The following is a 17,339-nucleotide window of genomic DNA, read 5'->3' as shown; positions in this document are numbered from 1 at the left end:
GCTCCCAGGGTACCTCTCCAGCCCTGACAGTTATAGCTGTTAGGAATGCATTTGCAGGGAAGCTTGGTGGATTTTTAGGACCTGCTTCAGCCAACATAGCCCCATAAGTTTCACTGGAATTCAGTGGAATGCCCAACTAAATGAAGTCCAAGTTTTTTACACCATCATTTACAGCATGTGGTGTTTGGATGAAAGGGAATTGCAGTTGTGCACTGGCTCTTAAAAATATTTTCACCCTTAAAAATATTTTCACGCTTCTGCCTGATTGACAAAGTGTATGAACTATTGAATTATAACGCAACAGATTTTACTCAGAACACTCTAAATATGCAAATTTATGGGAGGGGAAGCAATATTCTTATTCCTATTTAGGATGGGTTTGATAGACAGAAATAATTCTCTTGTCACTTGTTACAGAGAAGAGTTATTAATTTTGCTTTGTCTGTAGAAAGGCAAAAGCCAGCAATCATGTTACAAAGTAGGTTGCATAAATTGCTTGACTTTCAATGCCTCTCTCTCTATCACATCTTATGAAGAAAAGATTTCTTAATGGGGCCAGGTTCCATTATAACAGTAGCACAACATAGTTTTAATTGACGCATACCACATCTTCGGAAAATGACAGGCAAAGTCCCTGACCATTCAATTACCATATAAATAAGAATGCACATATCTCCCCTCATATCAGCATCTTCCTTTTTTTGTTGTTGACGAAAATATGTTAATGGGTAAAAGCAGCTTTTCATTTGAATAATGACTTAATGCTTCTGTGAATTTCAGATGGTGGATTAAGCCCTTTCTTTAAAAGTTTGCAATTTCCCTATAGTTCACCAGCTGTCTTTGCTCAAGGAAAAAAAAAAAAAGGCAAATGAGAGGCTTCAAATCCCAGCACCTGCTTGGGTGCTGCTGTGGTTATATATCTGTTTAGGGAAATGAAGCACACAAGTCCTTTGTTTTCTTTCATCGTGAATGTGAGACAGGAAAAAGAGAAATGACGTGTGCTTTATGGTGTAAGCTAATTTTCTCCTTCACGCCTAGCGAGGAGGAGCTGATACTTGCAGGTACATGCTTCACGTTTACAAGGTTTCCAAGGAAACATTTGGTACTACTTTCTTTTGACCTTACTAAAAGAGAGGCTCCAGATCTTAAGTCAAAAGGAATCACATGCAGGGCTGTTACCTCAAAATTCAAACTGGTATTTCTGTTCAAGTCACCTTCCTATTTTATAAGCAAAAATAAAACAACACCTCATTTCTGGAATACTTTAATCTTGCAAACTGACTGCTTAATAGGAGTTTTGAGCATGCCAAGGAGGGTCAGAAGGTGCTTTGAGTCTGGGCCCTGTCTCAGTGGAGCATCAGACCTGAGTGGAGCATCAAACCTGAAGTTTTGTTGCAATGAACAGTAAGTATAGCACTGGGCTCTGAGTTCCGAGTCAGCTGTAAACAAGAAAGCTTCCACTAGATGGAAGGCTCTTTCTGCTTTCTCTTCATCTCTTCCCTCTACTCGCTGAGACTCAGACCTGTGCTCTGACTGCACCCCCACATACACTTGGGAAAGCACTTAAGTTGCATTGACAACTCACTCTCCTAAGGCCAACTGCTTTTCAAAATGTGTACTTAGCACATCTGTGTGAAAATTCCAATCTGTTAATTATTAGCTCCAAATGATATCAGAATACGTGCAGGCTGAAAACAGGACAAACGCTGGGCTTTGCAGAACAGTGATATGTTCCTCTCAAGTGAATTCATCAATAAGTCTATCCCTCTGACCATGGGAAAAGAATCAATGTCCTTTTTTCTTGCTAGGGAGGAAAATAATTTACATTGTAGTATGTATTAGGAATGGTACAGATAAAGGAAGGTATATACAGATACCTTTGCTTGTAATTGCTGCTGTAGCCTCTGTGTTTTTCTCCTAAGGATTGTTATTGTAATTGTCGCTCTATAATATAAAGGCATCTTTCGTTAGTTTAGCTAATCAAAGGGCTCTTTCCCAGATCCATCCTGGTTGTGGCATAAGATTTAGCTTCCTCATCATCTTCAACAAACAGGAAAATAAAAAAAAAGGATTCAAGCAAGCACAACACTGATTATATATATATATATATATATATATGTAAATTTCAGTTTATTTTTTATTTTTATTCTGAATTTTTGTTCCACTGACAATATACTTGGATTCCTAATTTCATACATCTATTCTAAAAAGCAAAACAAGATGCTCCATAGGAGCATACACAAAAGTTGCAGCATAATAAATAGAAGTCAACAGAAGCCATATGGAACATGAATAGGATTGCCTTGCTTTGTTACCCATTACCATCTTGGTCTAGTTCCATATGGTGATTGAGCTCTGTTTACATGACTTTGATGTGTAGGCATCTATGTTATTGGAATTGTTAACCAATTAATAAAAATCTACTGCCATATGTGCTGATACTACAGTTTGCTGTTTTATTTGCATTGGAAGCTGATTTGGGAAGAACTCCATTCTCAGTTCTGTTCCAATGATAATAATGCCTTCTAAACAGAGACTCTGCTCACAGTTGCACTTTTGATTTGTGGTTAGAGAGCTCTTGATGGAAATTGATGCTAATCTCTTGGTAGAAATTCAGATCCAAGTTGTTAATGACTTGAAAAAAGCCAGCTTTTTTTGGTTCATAACTTGGGAACAAATTCTGATTAATGAATGCATGTCAGAAAGCAAAATGTAAGTCATTACCTTACGTAAAATGTAGAAAGTTGTTTCATATGAGGTAGAAGAAACTCACCATTAGGTTCCTAGACAAGTGTTGAAGAGATTGATAAAACAGGGCTGGTTTCAAGATTATTCATCAGCTGTAAAAAACTTGGATTTAAATCTCACAGTTTGGTTGAATACCAGCTGTTATATTAATTCCATTTAAATCTTCATAAGAAACAGATTTTGTCATGCTTTCCCACCAAAAAGTGGGCAGCTTTTTTGACACGTCAGGCTCTCACTCAGACTCAGTGCCTTGGCTGGGTGTACCAATGTGCTTCTTTCTTACTGAAGTCTTGTGGTTGCAGAATGTGTTTCTCAGAAAAATCAATATCCGTAATCTTTCTTCATTGACTGTTATTTATCTATTCCCTTCAGGAATTACCAGCCCCGGTCACTTTGCTTTCTGTTTACACTGTTTACTAAAACAACAAATGTATTTGTACAGCAGTGGTTCAGCAGTATTTGTGGGTTGCCCAGTACTACTTTGTCAGTTATTCTAACTGCGTTGTAGCATTCCTTGCATGATTTGCCAGAATAAATAGTTTTACTGCTCAATTCAGTAACACTAACCCAGCAACTGAGAATTTGGCCCATATTAGCATTTATTTTCTATAAAAGGGAAGATTCTGAAAGGAGCCTGTGAATTTGCCGAACTGCAATCACCCTAGCTCACTAATGCTAATTACCATGGAATTTCCTGTTTGAGGAAATCCAACTGTGAGTTCATAAACATGTGTGAAAGCAAATGGAGGGGAAAAACAAAATTCAGACAACTCTTCAGTCGCTTAAATCTTGCTTTCAAATCACAGCTTTCTTTTTGCATTCTATTCTGTTCCACAGTAATGAAAGGCTCTGACAAGCTGCAGGAAGGGGGGAGGGGGGGAGAAGTACTAGAGAAACAAAACCTGAAAACAAGCAGTTATTTTTTATAAAGACATGTATATTATATTCATCCTGAGGGATATAATGGGAAATTTTTCTCTCCATGATTTTATGTTTTTTTCTTAATTACTCTTCCAACAGTACTGCACTTCCATTTTAGAAATTCCAGATAAATACAAAGAATACTGCTGAATACCGAATTTGTGCATTTATGTTGCATTCACTGTGATAACTGATGCAATACACATAATCAGTAGCTAACAATAAGTGACATGGTGCCCTGGATTAAGTCTTTTGTTGTTGTTGTTATTGTTGGAAGGCTCTCATTTGCAACATCCTCTAAAGGAAATTTTAACAATAATGAATTATATTCCTTAAGTGGACCTGTATATAAATTATAGGTTTACTGATGACAAATAACATACATTTTGTTCTTGTTCACATGAAATAAAAGGCTGGGGTATATATACACATTTCAGAGTCAGATTGGGTACATTCACCCATATCATACTCCCTTATTTTGAAGAAAAAAGACTGTATGACTTAGTAAGCTTAGCCTGGTAAGATGTCAGAGCATTACTCAAAAACATGACTTTGCTGGCTTTATTGATCTTTCCTTCAGTTTGCATAAAGTCAGCTGCCCTGAGGGCTGAGACTTATCTTGGAGACCCACAGTGCAAACCTGTTGCATTTTGAAAGAAAACTGAGGATATCCTTTACCAAGTAAAACCCTGTAGTCTGATATTACTACAATATATCATCACTCAAACTTGCTTACTCTGGTGAAACTAATTCTATACTTTGCTTTAGATCCTAGCTACAGAATATTGATTGCCTACCAGTGCAGTTAAAGCAACACAAGTGATATACATGTTATGAAGACATTCAGCCAGCGGGAGATGATGAAGAACTGAATTACCACTACAGTCTTCCAGTGATGATCCTACAATCCTTGCAGCCATCACTGCTCTGATTTGAACTCTGCTGCTCAGGAGATCCCAGGAAGTTCCCCTCTTCAAAATTTCTAGATAATCTTTTTCTGCAAATTGAATTCAGAGCCATAGGTGCGTACCCACCTAAAGTACTCTCTAAACAACCTGTTTATTCAAACACAGAAATGGACATGGAGGAGATAAGGTAAATTCAGGGAAGGATATGGAAGTATGGTAGTCCAGCTGAAAATCTGTACTTGTTTTTCCTCCCATCCGGTTTGCACTACAGCTCTGAGGAACTAAATATCACCCTTAGCAAGGACCTCACCATGGTTGTCACCGTCTGGAAGAAAGCATCCTGGAGTCTCATGTCAATTGGGAAGTAACTAAGGAAGTGGAAAAATCCACAGAAAGAGATGGCTTAGAATAAAGTAATGCAAGAGAAATAGTTCTCTTTGGGTTCTGTAGGACAAACTAACTGCTCTTACCCATGAACTTCACTTCCACACCTCATTTTGAAACAACAGGTGGCTACAGTTGGACACATGCAAAATGATTTTGTCTTAAAATAATAACTTTTATACCATGTCTGTTAATTGGAAGTGTTCATAAAGAAGAAATAGAAGCACTGTTTTTCAGCTGTTTTTTGGATGCAGACAAAATGTTAAAGAGCAAAAATACAAATAGAAAGTAATGCATTTGAAACATATGCAAAGCAATGTTAGGGTATTCAGATTGCATGCGTAAAGCCACAAAGGCATGATTGTAAATAAATCTGGGAACCATGCAATTCGAATGCAAAGTTTTGCAGTAGAAACCTTCGAGGCAGTCTTTGAAGTTAAAAAATATATATATATTTTGGCATTTGGCTTTTTCAGCCTGAGGAGAAGTCCAAAATCAATCACAGGCATGCTGTGCTTTAATTTCAGGTCAGACCTAGAGGACCCATTGGCTCAGGAAAGACTTGGAAAAGTCTAGAGACTTCTGGGGGGACCTGATGAGAAAACAAAGCAATCCAAGCAACTGCAGGCTCTTTTATCTGACCTTACTTATTAGTACACAAAGCTGTAGAACAAATATTGAATGAAAAAGTGATTAAAGATGTGGAGGTAAATGCAGAACTTGTTAAAATGCAACAGGACTTCACCAAGGAGAGAATAGACCAGACAGAGCCTGTATCTTTCTCTGATAAATCATTTTTTCAAACAACGAAAATACAGTAGATCAAATCTATCTGGACTTCAATAAAACATTTGAGAGGATGCCATGCGAGAAAATATTAATTAAGATGAAAAGATGTGGATGAATGTGAGAAATGAAAAGTAAGGACAATGGCGTGTGCTGAAAGAGAAGGTCTAGATGGAAGGATGTTACTAATGCAGTTTCATAGGGGCTGATCTCAGAACTAATCTTAGTTAAAATTTTATTAGTGACCTTGGCACAGAAAACAATGAAAGCTAATGAAATTTGCTGATGACATGAAGCCAAGACCTGCTGTTACAACAGAGAAGGACTGGAATACCCTGTGGAAAGAATGATGGGAATCTGTGGACAGGAGAAAGAAGTGACATGCAATTTAATGGCAGAAATACTAAGTTGTGCACTTAGCAGAAGTTCATATTAATTCTAATCATGTAGGGTTAGGGGGGAACTTCTCCAGATAGACAGAAGAAAGAAAAGAAACTGCTTAACTCAGAGCAGGTATGAGTTCACAGTGAGCTGCTTTTTGTTTGGAAATGCAGCACAAGGGACACGCAATGCAGCTGGAGCCAGACGAGCAGTTGTTCTTCTGTACCCATCCTCTCCTCTCTGGCTGCAGCAAGGAAGGGGAGTCCGGCAGCATTTTCCTGGAATCGTGGAAGCATCCGGCAATTTGTGACTCATTGTAGTGGTGTCTTGGTGCCTCTTTTTGTGTCTCTTTTTCTCCTTTGATTTATCTCAGCTTACTTCCCACACCCCCACCTTCTTTCTGGCAATGGCTGCTTCCCATCGTATGAGTATGAGGGAGCACTCAGGAAAAACTGTGGGACAGAACACCAACTTGCAGTCTTTTGCATTTATTAGGATGCTAAATGGTACCTTGGACCTCTCCTAATGACATAGGAATGTTTGGGTAGCCTAGAGGAGCTACTGGTGTCACATACTGTGAAAAAGCAGTGTGAAATGTTGTGTGTCAGCCATTTGAAGGGAATATGTTTATTTGTAAGGTATATGTATTTGTATAGGCTGTGACTTCATGTTGCCTGTTCACTCCCCTGATGGATGATGCAGTGCCACCACACAGGGCTTGCACAAGGGCTGCACTTAGCTTTTCTGCTGAAGATCACTGAGTGAACTGCACTGGTGGTTTTGCCAATACATTCACTGCTCTCAGCTGTACTCAGATGCCAACTCTCAAAAAACCTGATGACTGACTTTTCTTCCCCCCTCAACAACAGAGGCATTAAAATGAGATTAATTTCCATATCTTGCATTTTGCATCCGGTTTCATTCTCCTACTCTCCTCTGGACTGACTCAGTTAAACCCCAGGCTGCGCGAGTTTGGAGCTGGGACGGTGAGGGGGTGGCAACACCCTCATCCTCACACCTCCTGCCAGCTCCTACAGCAGGAAAGGAAAGCGAAAGTCCAGGCCGGGTCTGGGATTTCTCAGTGCCTTTACCCTGCGGCCAACTGGCTGTAAGCCGCCCAGGGGCAGACTGTCTTCGCTGCACAACTCCGCGCCCGCTGCCGGCCTCTCCCACCCTGCGGGCTCGAAGTGAGGGCGGCCACCCCGAACAGCCTTCCTCCAGGCGGCTGCAGGCGCCCGGTCCGGCCTCGCTCCTCCTCCTCCTCCAACCGCCCGCAGGTGAGGCCGGCCCCGGGGCGGTGCTGCTGCCGCCACCGCCCGCCCGCTCGCATCGTCCCGTTCCGGCCGGGAGAAGCACCTGTGGTACCCGCCGGTCCCACCGCCCAGGTATGTAAGGGAGCCGCGGGGATGGAGGCGGCGAGTGGCAGCCCCGCCTGGCTCCTGTCTCTCCGGGAAGGGCAAAAGCAGTTGCGGGGTCCCCGGGAGGGAGAGCGCTGAGCTGCCGTGGGTGTGCAGAGAGCTCTGTGAAGCCGCTTGTGGGTGTGTGTTCGAGCAAGCCCTAGGTGAGCTCTTCCCAAGTGAGTGTGCTGTCCTTCGGCTGAATTGGCGGATTGGTCTGGGGGTTTCCTTCCAGCCTTCTTCCTCGTGCGTGCATGTGTGTGTGCTGCGAGGCGTCCCGTGTGCCCCTCGGGGACACACGAGGGGATGTTTGTGGTGAGAGCTCTGCCAGGCTGCTGAGGAAGCACTGACTTTGAGCCAGCATGAAGTGGAGGTGTGAGCACGTCCCTTCCGCTTTCACAGTTCCCACAGTGATAAGATTCAAAGGTCGCAATGAGGGATGAGGTTATGCTCTAACCAGCGCTGTGTGAGGCTGTTGGCTCATCAGTCCCAGTATTGAGTCCTGTGGCTGTTTACACACAGGTTTGACTCAATTCAGGAGGATTCTGTCCATCCAGAATGTGTTTGATGGTTGGTGGTTGAGTGTGCTCTCGTGGTCATGCCTGCTGGTTTTGTGGGAGGACCTAAGGTTGTGCATGTGAGACTTGAATCAAGCCTGAAGCTCACGTTGCTGTAAAACCTCACAAGGAATGGGAAAGTACTAGTAAGACTGCAGTGTCAAGGTGGTTGTCTGGATACCACTTAAACTGTGGGCATAGAAACCACTGTAACTAGAAGCCTAAACTAAAATCTCATACACAATATCTCTAGCTGTATGCCAACACAGTGTGTTTTTAGAGCTTTCTTCTCCGCTGCCAGTCCATTGAGAAAGAGATTCTTCTTCATTTCTATCATAATTTGTCTATGATTACTTTGATTTTTCAGTGTTGCATAATACTTATGTATGAAACTATAAAGGCTCATCCCTGAGTGACCAAAAACATGATGTGTAGTTAAGATCTGTATCACAGAGCACGTGCACAAGGAGCTGAATTCCTCTTGTCTGTGAAACTTTCATTCTGACCTGTCCAGCTGTCCAGAGGTGGTCCTACCACTTTATAGTAGTGTTTGCAGCTAGAAGCAGGGCAGGGTTTAGCTGAGGCTGGCCGAAGCTCACAGGAGCTGCAGTAGCAGTCTGGAGCCGGTTCAGCTGGGGAGCTGCTGCCAGCATTCCTGCAATTCCTTCCCTACAACTGCCCTTGGGAACGCACCCTGGTAGGGGTCGTCCACCCAGAGGCCGAAATTCAGCACAGACAAAAGAGGCTAAGCCTCTCTTCCTGCACCTGTGCTGCAACTAAACAGCTTGCCCCCAAATCTGAGGGAAAAGACCATTTCCAGTCAGGTGCCTTTTCCTTTCCCACAGATTTCAGGTGACACCACCAACGTATCAGGGTGCACATCAAGTAGTTTCTTGTCCTTTATTGTGTGTGCAATGTTGTAATCTTGCTGGGATTTTTACATTTTTCCTCTTTTTAACACAGATGAGCATTGCTCATTCTCTGCACTGAGCTGCTTTGGTATGGTCTTTTCCATGCTGCAAACACAATCTGCGACTGAATACAAGTGTGAAAGGTCATTGTGGGGTAGTACTCTGGACCAGAGGATGCAGGGACCACTCTTCTGCCCTAAAGCCTCTTCTGAGGAGAGCTGTGCTTCTTTAAGGCATTTTGGGATCAAAGTGTGATTTTTGTCACAGACTTGTTACTAATCATTGGCACTTTGTCTAAAAGAGCATGCCATTTTATCTCAAATTTAGCAGTTTGCTGAAGGGGGCTTCAAGTAGACCTGAAACAGATAAAGATTCTATAACAAAATAAGTTCCTTTTAAAAGTTGCTTTTACACAAAGAGGTTGCTTGTTCCAGTGGCTTCAGATAAAAATATGCAGTGGAACTGACTTTAAAATGTGAAATGAAAGGGACTTCCCTTTTTCATTGTTAGAGCAGGAATTCAAAAAGTAAATAGCCATAGTGAGATCTAAACTGTTTTTAAGTTCCTCTGGGTTGAATAAATATTTAGTAGTAGTACAGATGGGGAAACGTGTAAGCAGTACTTTTACACTCCTCTTACTAAATCTAAAGCTTTAAGTGTATGGATTGAAGTAATTGTGTGACTGAGCTGAATAAATATTCTGTATACTTATGTGGATTTTAAATGTAACTGTTATTGTTTTTTTCTTTTCTTTTGCTTTGTTTTTCTTCAGATAAACTCTTCTAAGTCAAAACTGACCTTGGTATAAAGTATTTGTATGTAGTAAGCTGTAAGCTGTGCTGACTGGTTGGGTTTGAGTTTGAAATTCAGCTATAATTGAACACTCGTTCTTTGATAGACATTATTGTAACTAAAACTGAGATTTTTATTTCAGATGTATTTTTTTCTTAAAATTAAAGATGGCTCACATTTTTATGGGTCTTAGATCATTGTAACTTTCTACATAAAGATAGGATAAAGATTGTCGCCTCCAGACTGTGCAATTGATAGACCAAAATTTTGCTGTGTCTGCAGATGTGAGAGGTGGAAATGAGAGGACTCAGGCAGTCTAATGTTCATTGTGTCCATAGTTGAGATCTCAGATTTAGAATAATAGAATGGTCTGGGTTGGAATGGACATTTAAGATCACCTAGTTCAACCCCATGCTATGTATAGGCAGGGGCACCTCTCTCTAGACCAGGCTGCTCAAAGCCCCTGCCCAGCCTGGCCTTGAATGCCTCCAGAGAGGGGCCATTTGCAATCTCCCTGAGCAACCTGCTTCAGTGTCTCACCACCCTCACAGTAAAGAATTTCTTCTTAATATCTAGTCTAAAAATACCCTCTTGCAATTTAAAACCATTTCCCCTCATCCTGCCACTACCTGCCCTTATAAGAAGTCCCTTCTCAGCATTCCTGTATGCCCTCTTCTGTATGCCCTTCCAGGTACTGGAAGAGCCTTTTCTTCTCCAGGCTGAAAAGCCCCAGCTCTCTCAGTCTGTCTTTGTATAGGAGGTGCTCTAGCCCTCTGATCATCTTTGTGACCCTCCTCTGGACCTACTCTGTTCAATCCATGTCCTTTTTGTGCTGGGGGCTCCAGAACTGGTTGCAGTACTCCAGGTAGTATCTCATGATAGTGAAGAAGAGGGGCTGAATCACCTCCCTTGACCTGATTCTCTTGATGTAACCCAGCATATGGTTGGCCTTCTGGGCAGCAAGCACACACTGCCAGCTCAAATTAAATCTTTTGTCATTTCTTGCCAACTTCTGCACCAACATAACCCTCTGCTAGGCAAACAATGCAGCTGTTACAGAAGAAACACCTCTGACCAGTGTATGAGCCAGGCATGTCACACAGATTGGAACTCCCTTTGCTTTTGAAGGAAAAATAAATGATGTTTGTATGTGGCAGCTTTCCTACACATCTCCTGATTTAATTGTTGCAGCTAACTGCAGAAAAGGAGTTAATTTTATGTCCAGGGATGTGAAAAAATGCAGGTAGGATTTATATTTAAAAGAAAAAAACTTAAGACTTTTCATGGAAAATAAAGCAGGTTGTCTGAGCAATATCAACATTTTAATTCTTTAAAAAATACTGCAAAAATAATGTGGAAAATTTAGAGACTTCTTTTTTTTTTTTTCCTAAGTTATTCTTAAGAGTAACTTTAGAATATGTGAGTGAAAGTACTGACTAAGGAAATGTTGGAGTCAGCAGTGGCTAACCAAAAGGCAATGGAAGAGCAGAAAAATTGTACGTTGTTGCCAAAAGGCTCTCATTTTACAACCATTGCTGGAAATTACTGTAATAAGGCACAAATTCTATTGAATATTTACACTATTCGAGCCTGATGGTTTAAAAACTGACGACTGCCTTTTCAAGGAGAAAATTATTCAAAAAACACCTTATGATTCATCAGATGAAAGACTGGCAGTTAGTATTACCAGTGTACCCTGACCCAAACTAATATAAGCTCTTCTGCTATAAGATATAAGGCATGCTTAAAATAGACCTAAATATAATAACTGACTTACAAAAGCTGGTATAAGAAACAAGAATACTTCAAGGAAGAAAAGCATTCTCTGCTTCTACTGGAAATCTTACCTTTCCATAGTGAACCTTTCATTCTTTATTACTGAGTACACTTAATGTGATATTGATGCAACCCATATTTTTTGAGATTTTTTTCTCCTTCTCCTGCAGTCTGTCTTCTGGAGGCATAATCTTTGATCTATGATAACAATAATTTTCACAGCATATGCAGACAGTGACTGCAGATGGGGAGTAAGTAGCATGAGCAGATGATCATGTGAGAGATAGCAATCCTCTAATCTTGCAAATGTGGGATATGATGTGTCAAACCACACATTTGTAAGAAATTTTGGATCCAGTGAGTGCTGCCATTTACTAGACCAGGGACTGCAGGTGCCTCTGAGAATCAGGGTGTGTGTCCAGCGTCAGGCTCTGGGCATTAGTGGCTAGCATTGAATTCCATATTCTAGCAATTATTTTGTATTTTCATTAGTGTGGTGACTACTCATTTTTCTTTGATTTCTTAAGCCAGTTTTTGTTGTTGTTGTTGTTTGTTTTTTGTTTTTTATGTCAGGATACTCTCTGTATTCTTAGTCCCTTGAAGAACAAATCATCTTTCCCTCTCTCTGGCTTTTGGAAACCCAAACCTAAATATAGGCTTTCCTTTAAGCATTTTTTCATGCTTTTAAACTATTCCAGAAGTGAGGATTGTATTTGTTTTCACCATTCAAGGAATGTGGCAGGTCCTAGAATCACTTGGGTTGTAAGGGACCTTAAAGACCATCATTCTTTTGGCCTGTACACATCTGGGATTTTTGTGACCCAAGTGTAGCTTCTAGTACTTGGCATTATTGAGCTTCACTAGATTTTCAAGCTTGTGCAGGTCCCTTTGGATAGCATTTCTTCCTTCTGTTGTATCAGCTGCACCACTCAGCTTGGTGTCATCAGCAAAATTCCTGAGGGTGCACTTGATTCCACTGTTGAGGTCATTGATATGGATGTTGAAGAGTAGTCATCGCAAGATGGACCCCTGTGGGACTCCACTCATCACCAGCCTCCAGTTGGCCATGTAGCTATTAACCACAACTCTGTGACTGCAACAATTCAACCAGTTCTTTATCCACAGAATAATTAACCCTTCAAGTCTCTCCAAATTAGAGGTAAGGATACGGTGTGGGACCATGTCAAAGGCCTTGCAGATCTATCAGTGTGAGGGAGTAAGCTAGAACAGGCTCTGAGGGAACCACCCTGTTATATATCTTACATATTGTCTCTTAGCAAACTTGCATGTAGTCCTAAAATTGTCTAAGAAAAGTTTTATTTCGTGATTTACAGAGTATCTTATTGGAAATTGTAGTCAGAGGTAAAAATAGAGTCCAGCTCTTTGATATTAGCTCTGAGACCATCCATTCTCTTCTTCCAAGTGTACAGGCCTTATATCTGTGAGAATAGCAGGAGGAAAAGGCAGTCATCAGCAAGGAGAGGTGGTTATTCAGTGCCCCTGGATAAAGTTTTCCTATGCAGAAGCTGAAGTAAGATTTATACGGAAAGAAAAAATTATTGTTCTGAGACTGTAATTAAACAATATAGCTTTACTCACACAGGGATCTGGGATCACATTTTCGAGACAAACTAATATTTGGCATTGCTGAAGGTTTGAGTGGTAGTCTTAGGAAGCATATTGGTATACTTGAAACATACTGTGTGTATTTGTATCCATATATAGCCCTTTAATTTATAAAACAAAACAAAAGCATGGTAATTGTGTTGCAAGTTATCCTATTGACCCTAGTTTAAGTCATCATCAAGGCTGAATCTTGAGCTTAACTGAACAGACTTGTGTGTTTTGATGTGATGGAATAACAGATTGTAGGTTATTTCTATGTCCAAGCAGTGTAAGAGCAGGTACTGGTAGGAGAAAAATAAAATAATGAGGTGGAACAATCTTGGATTTCATCCCAAGCTGCGTTAGTGGGCATAGATGTTATGCCTACTCTCCCCAGTTCACTCATTCAACTTTTCTCCATCTTGTTCCATTTTTTTTTTCACATAGCCTTCTCAGTAATACTTTCTGAGCTCCCATCATATTCACATGTTCTTTTGAGTCTGAAAGATTTCAGTCTACATAATGAAGTTGTGAAGAACTGAAAACAGGGTCACTAACTTAGAAGACTGAGGTAGCCTTCATGTTAGTGACTTAGGTTTATGGTATCAGTCCTGCCTATAACAAAGAAAATCCACGGCAGTGTAACTTCATTGCTGTGCAGTGATGTCTGCCTGAAGGACTGTTTTTTTGATTCGTGCATTCTAAAGATACCTTTTTCACTTTTTTTTTTAATGTTAATATATTCTGGAAATATTTCTTTTAACAGTGAATTCTTAGCCTGACATTTTATGTATGTTATGCAGCACTTACATTTCACTAGGCTTTTCAAACTTTGAAATCAAGCCTGCTGAAGGCTTTGGGCTTCCTCTTCTTCATGGTTGCTACAACCATTGAGGAATATATTGCCTTTGGCACAGTGTTGCAGAATCATGCCCATAAGGGCCAGAACATCAAGAGTGATATTCACCAGGAATTCCTTGTAGGGGATAGTTTGTGTCTTTTCTCAACACAGCTTTCTAAAACGTGATGATCTGGGCTTTTCCAACCTAAATGATTCTATGATTCTCAGGCATTTATGGTGCCACTCAGCCGACCACCACAGCACTTATGCAGGTAAGCGGAGGAAACTTGGTGTAGGTTCAAAAAAGGGATGCCCAGGAAAACGGTACAAGGTCATTTACAAATGAGTGGTCGTTTCCCCTCCCCCTGCCCTTTTATTAACAGAAGTCTGTAGCGTTGCTAATGGCTCCAATTCTGGAAGCTGCCCTAAACTTGAGAAGCCACTTGCTCGAGTCTGAAGCTGGAATTCAGAATTTTTGCATGTACCCTTCAAAGCAGGCTTTGAGCAAAACTTCAGAGAATACTGAAGGTCTCAGCTTCTCATTTATTTCTGGCTTCAGTGTATGGTCATCTGGACACCATTGTAGCTTTAGATTTACATCTCAGTTTAATACTGCTAAATACCTTTGAATGGATATCCTGCTCATTGTCACCTGTTGGATGAAATAGGAAGATTTTTTTTTTTTTCTGAAAAATATTCCATTGGTTTACTGGATTTTACCCTGCATTTAGAAGCTGAGAAATGACAGTTTCAGCCTTTGCTGAAGCTGAGTGCCAGAGGGAAAGGATGGTGACTTATGGCAGAAAGTGGACAACTCTTGAATACTTTAGAAGAGAATTTTAATATAAGAACTGATGCTCTGCTTGGGACGAAAGAATGCCTGTGTGTGTGATCCTATCCCAGCTCAGCTTGAGGTCAGTGTGAATTATGGTGCTGACTGATTTCCCTGGGGATCAAAATTCATGCTGTGTATGCAGGAATGCCACTAAACAGGTAGGTGAGCTTTTGTGTAAACTTGTAAGCCAGAAAAGAAGCAGTGCCTGAAGGCTTAATATTATCTTCCCTGTTCCAGTGAGTCCACTGGGTGATGTTTGTTTTGGCAATGTTTTTTTTTTAGCCTGCTTGGTGGTAAGGAAATTCTTTTGAGACTCTTTGAGTAGCAGAATAAGTTGTGGTTCTGTTTGCAGCTTTATTTGTCTCAGCATCTGGATTTATTATACATACTGTTTTGCTTGACAGAAAGATTAAGTAGACTTGACAAACTCACAGCCATAACCTTTTCTTTGCAATCAGAACCCTACAAGTCAGGAGGAAAGATATGTTCTTAAGATCTAAAAGGAAAATGCTGAAGGAAAAATAAAAAATAAAAAAAAAAAAAGAAAAGAGAAAAAAAGAAAAGAGGAAGAAAACCATTTGATTCAACAGCTGTCTGCAGTAGAGCTTGGAAGTGATGTCACACTGCATACTAGTGTAACATAAATGCAATTGATATAGGTCTTTTTTCTATGACTGTCATAAGTTTTGTTCTGAGTGCAGTGGCCTCACTGATTGTGTGCTGTTTCCTGGTGACTTCCCATCTATAAATATTTAATGATACACTGCTTTTAAATCAGGAAGAAGAACTGCATTTCACAGAATCACGGAATTTACAGGAATGAAAAATCAGTCATTTTTAAAGCAATTGATTATAATTAGTTTCACATATTGAACTTATTCCCTCTGAGAGGCAACTGGCAACTTTTCTCATCCTTCACTTTCTTAGCATTTAAAAAAGACTTATCTTCCTTTTGTGTAAGACCTGTGCAAAGGAATTGGTTATGTACTGAAGAGACAGTGAAGTTGTCTAAGTACAGGATGGTACGAACTAGGCACCATTAAAAGTACCACCTAAAAATAATTGTAAACTAAGGAAAAATCTTATCCTTAATTGGAAGGGGTGGTAAACACTGGCAAATGTTTTGCTGTACTGAAGGGATTTCCAGAGTTAACACTAGAATGTCACTGTAAGTGAAAACTTACCCTAGTAAGTAAGGGAGAATGTTATGTGTTTTGCTTTGTTTGATGCTGCACAGCTGTATTTATTACCTATTTATTTATTGTTAATTATGGCCAACAGCTAAGATAAATACAGCACAAATACTTATCAATCTAATCAAATATCTTTTTTCTTCCAAACCAAGTTGGTTAAGTGTGTTACATGGCATTTCTGGAGAGGTAAATTAGGTGTTCCCATCACTGGAAAGAGTATAAAGGTTGTTAAAGAAAAACTAGAGATTTATTTAAAAAGTTGAGTTTTGAATTCTGACAGTTAGAGAAGAAAATTATTATCTGACAACTTTAATTATGTCCTATCATTGCATTTATTGGTAGTTTGTATGATCTTCTCATCTATTGTATGTCCTTGCTACTTTCCACAGCTGACTTATGGTGCCTTTGTCCACTTTAATCTTTCTCAAACTCTGCACTTTCTTGTTTATATACTGCTTATTAAATATTTATTAAACTTATCAAAGGGAATATTGTTTGAAGGTGCATAAAATAACTTTCTGGGTGCACAGACTTCTCTTTGAGGTTACCTGAAGGGCTTACAGCCTGAAAACTTGCCAATTTTTTTTCCCCTGGTCTAATAATAATTATAATTATAATTTTTATTATTATAGTCAGCAACAAATGACAACAAAAAATACACAAACAAACAAAAATCCATCTTATTGTTCCCTGTATTCCTTGCTTAAATTCAGACCTTCGTGTCATTACTGTTGCAGTACTGCTTGGGACTGTAGCACCACAAATGACTACCTCAACATAGAAGTAATATAAAATTTCCAAAGTTTTACATTTTTGTGATGTGCTCCAGAGAAGAATAAATAGACAATATGTCCTTGTTAGGTAAGTGTGCATAAAGCTGATGCATTTTTAACTTTATATTTGTGTAGCAGTTAGTACACGTATGTTTGAAAGTTCAGAAAGATATGGATACCCATGGAATTCAAAAAGATATGGTAGTGATGTTATTAAGTATATCTTACGATCCTCTCGTAGTTTTTCATGCAGACTAATGGGCTAGCACGCATCATTCCCCCAGTATCTTGCAAGTGTTAGATTTTGTGTGTTAGAAGTAGGATTTGTTATCTTCCAGGCATTTGAAATGTTGATTATTTCTTAGGATGATAGTTTGTGCATGTTTGTGGGGTGCAGTTACTGATATATGGATAAAGAAAAAACCTTTAGATAAGATGATGAAGTGTTCAGGGTAGAAACCTTCATAATGGTGCAATGATCTCACAATTATTATTACCAGATATACATGCAAGCAGACTGCCCAGTTATGA

General features: G+C 39.9%; 1 protein-coding gene across 1 annotated transcript in view; it reads left to right on the top strand.

The window, feature by feature from the left end:
• Positions 1–7,276: 7,276 nt before the first annotated feature.
• Positions 7,277–17,339, top strand: part of ARHGAP8 (Rho GTPase activating protein 8) — an 82,522-nt gene continuing 72,459 nt past the window's right edge. Inside the window, exon 1 of the mRNA XM_065742404.1 lies at positions 7,277–7,513. The gene's annotated coding sequence lies outside the window, so the exon portion shown is untranslated. The remainder of the gene's footprint in view (positions 7,514–17,339) is intronic.

The sequence above is a fragment of the Cyrtonyx montezumae genome, unplaced genomic scaffold (genome assembly GCF_038088225.1).
Source record: "Cyrtonyx montezumae isolate F1298 unplaced genomic scaffold, pur_monq_1.0 scaffold_3, whole genome shotgun sequence".
In the NCBI taxonomy this organism is placed as follows: Eukaryota; Metazoa; Chordata; class Aves; order Galliformes; family Odontophoridae; genus Cyrtonyx; species Cyrtonyx montezumae.
Note: the sequence above shows the minus strand (reverse complement) of the source record. Positions and strands in the feature narration are given on the sequence as shown.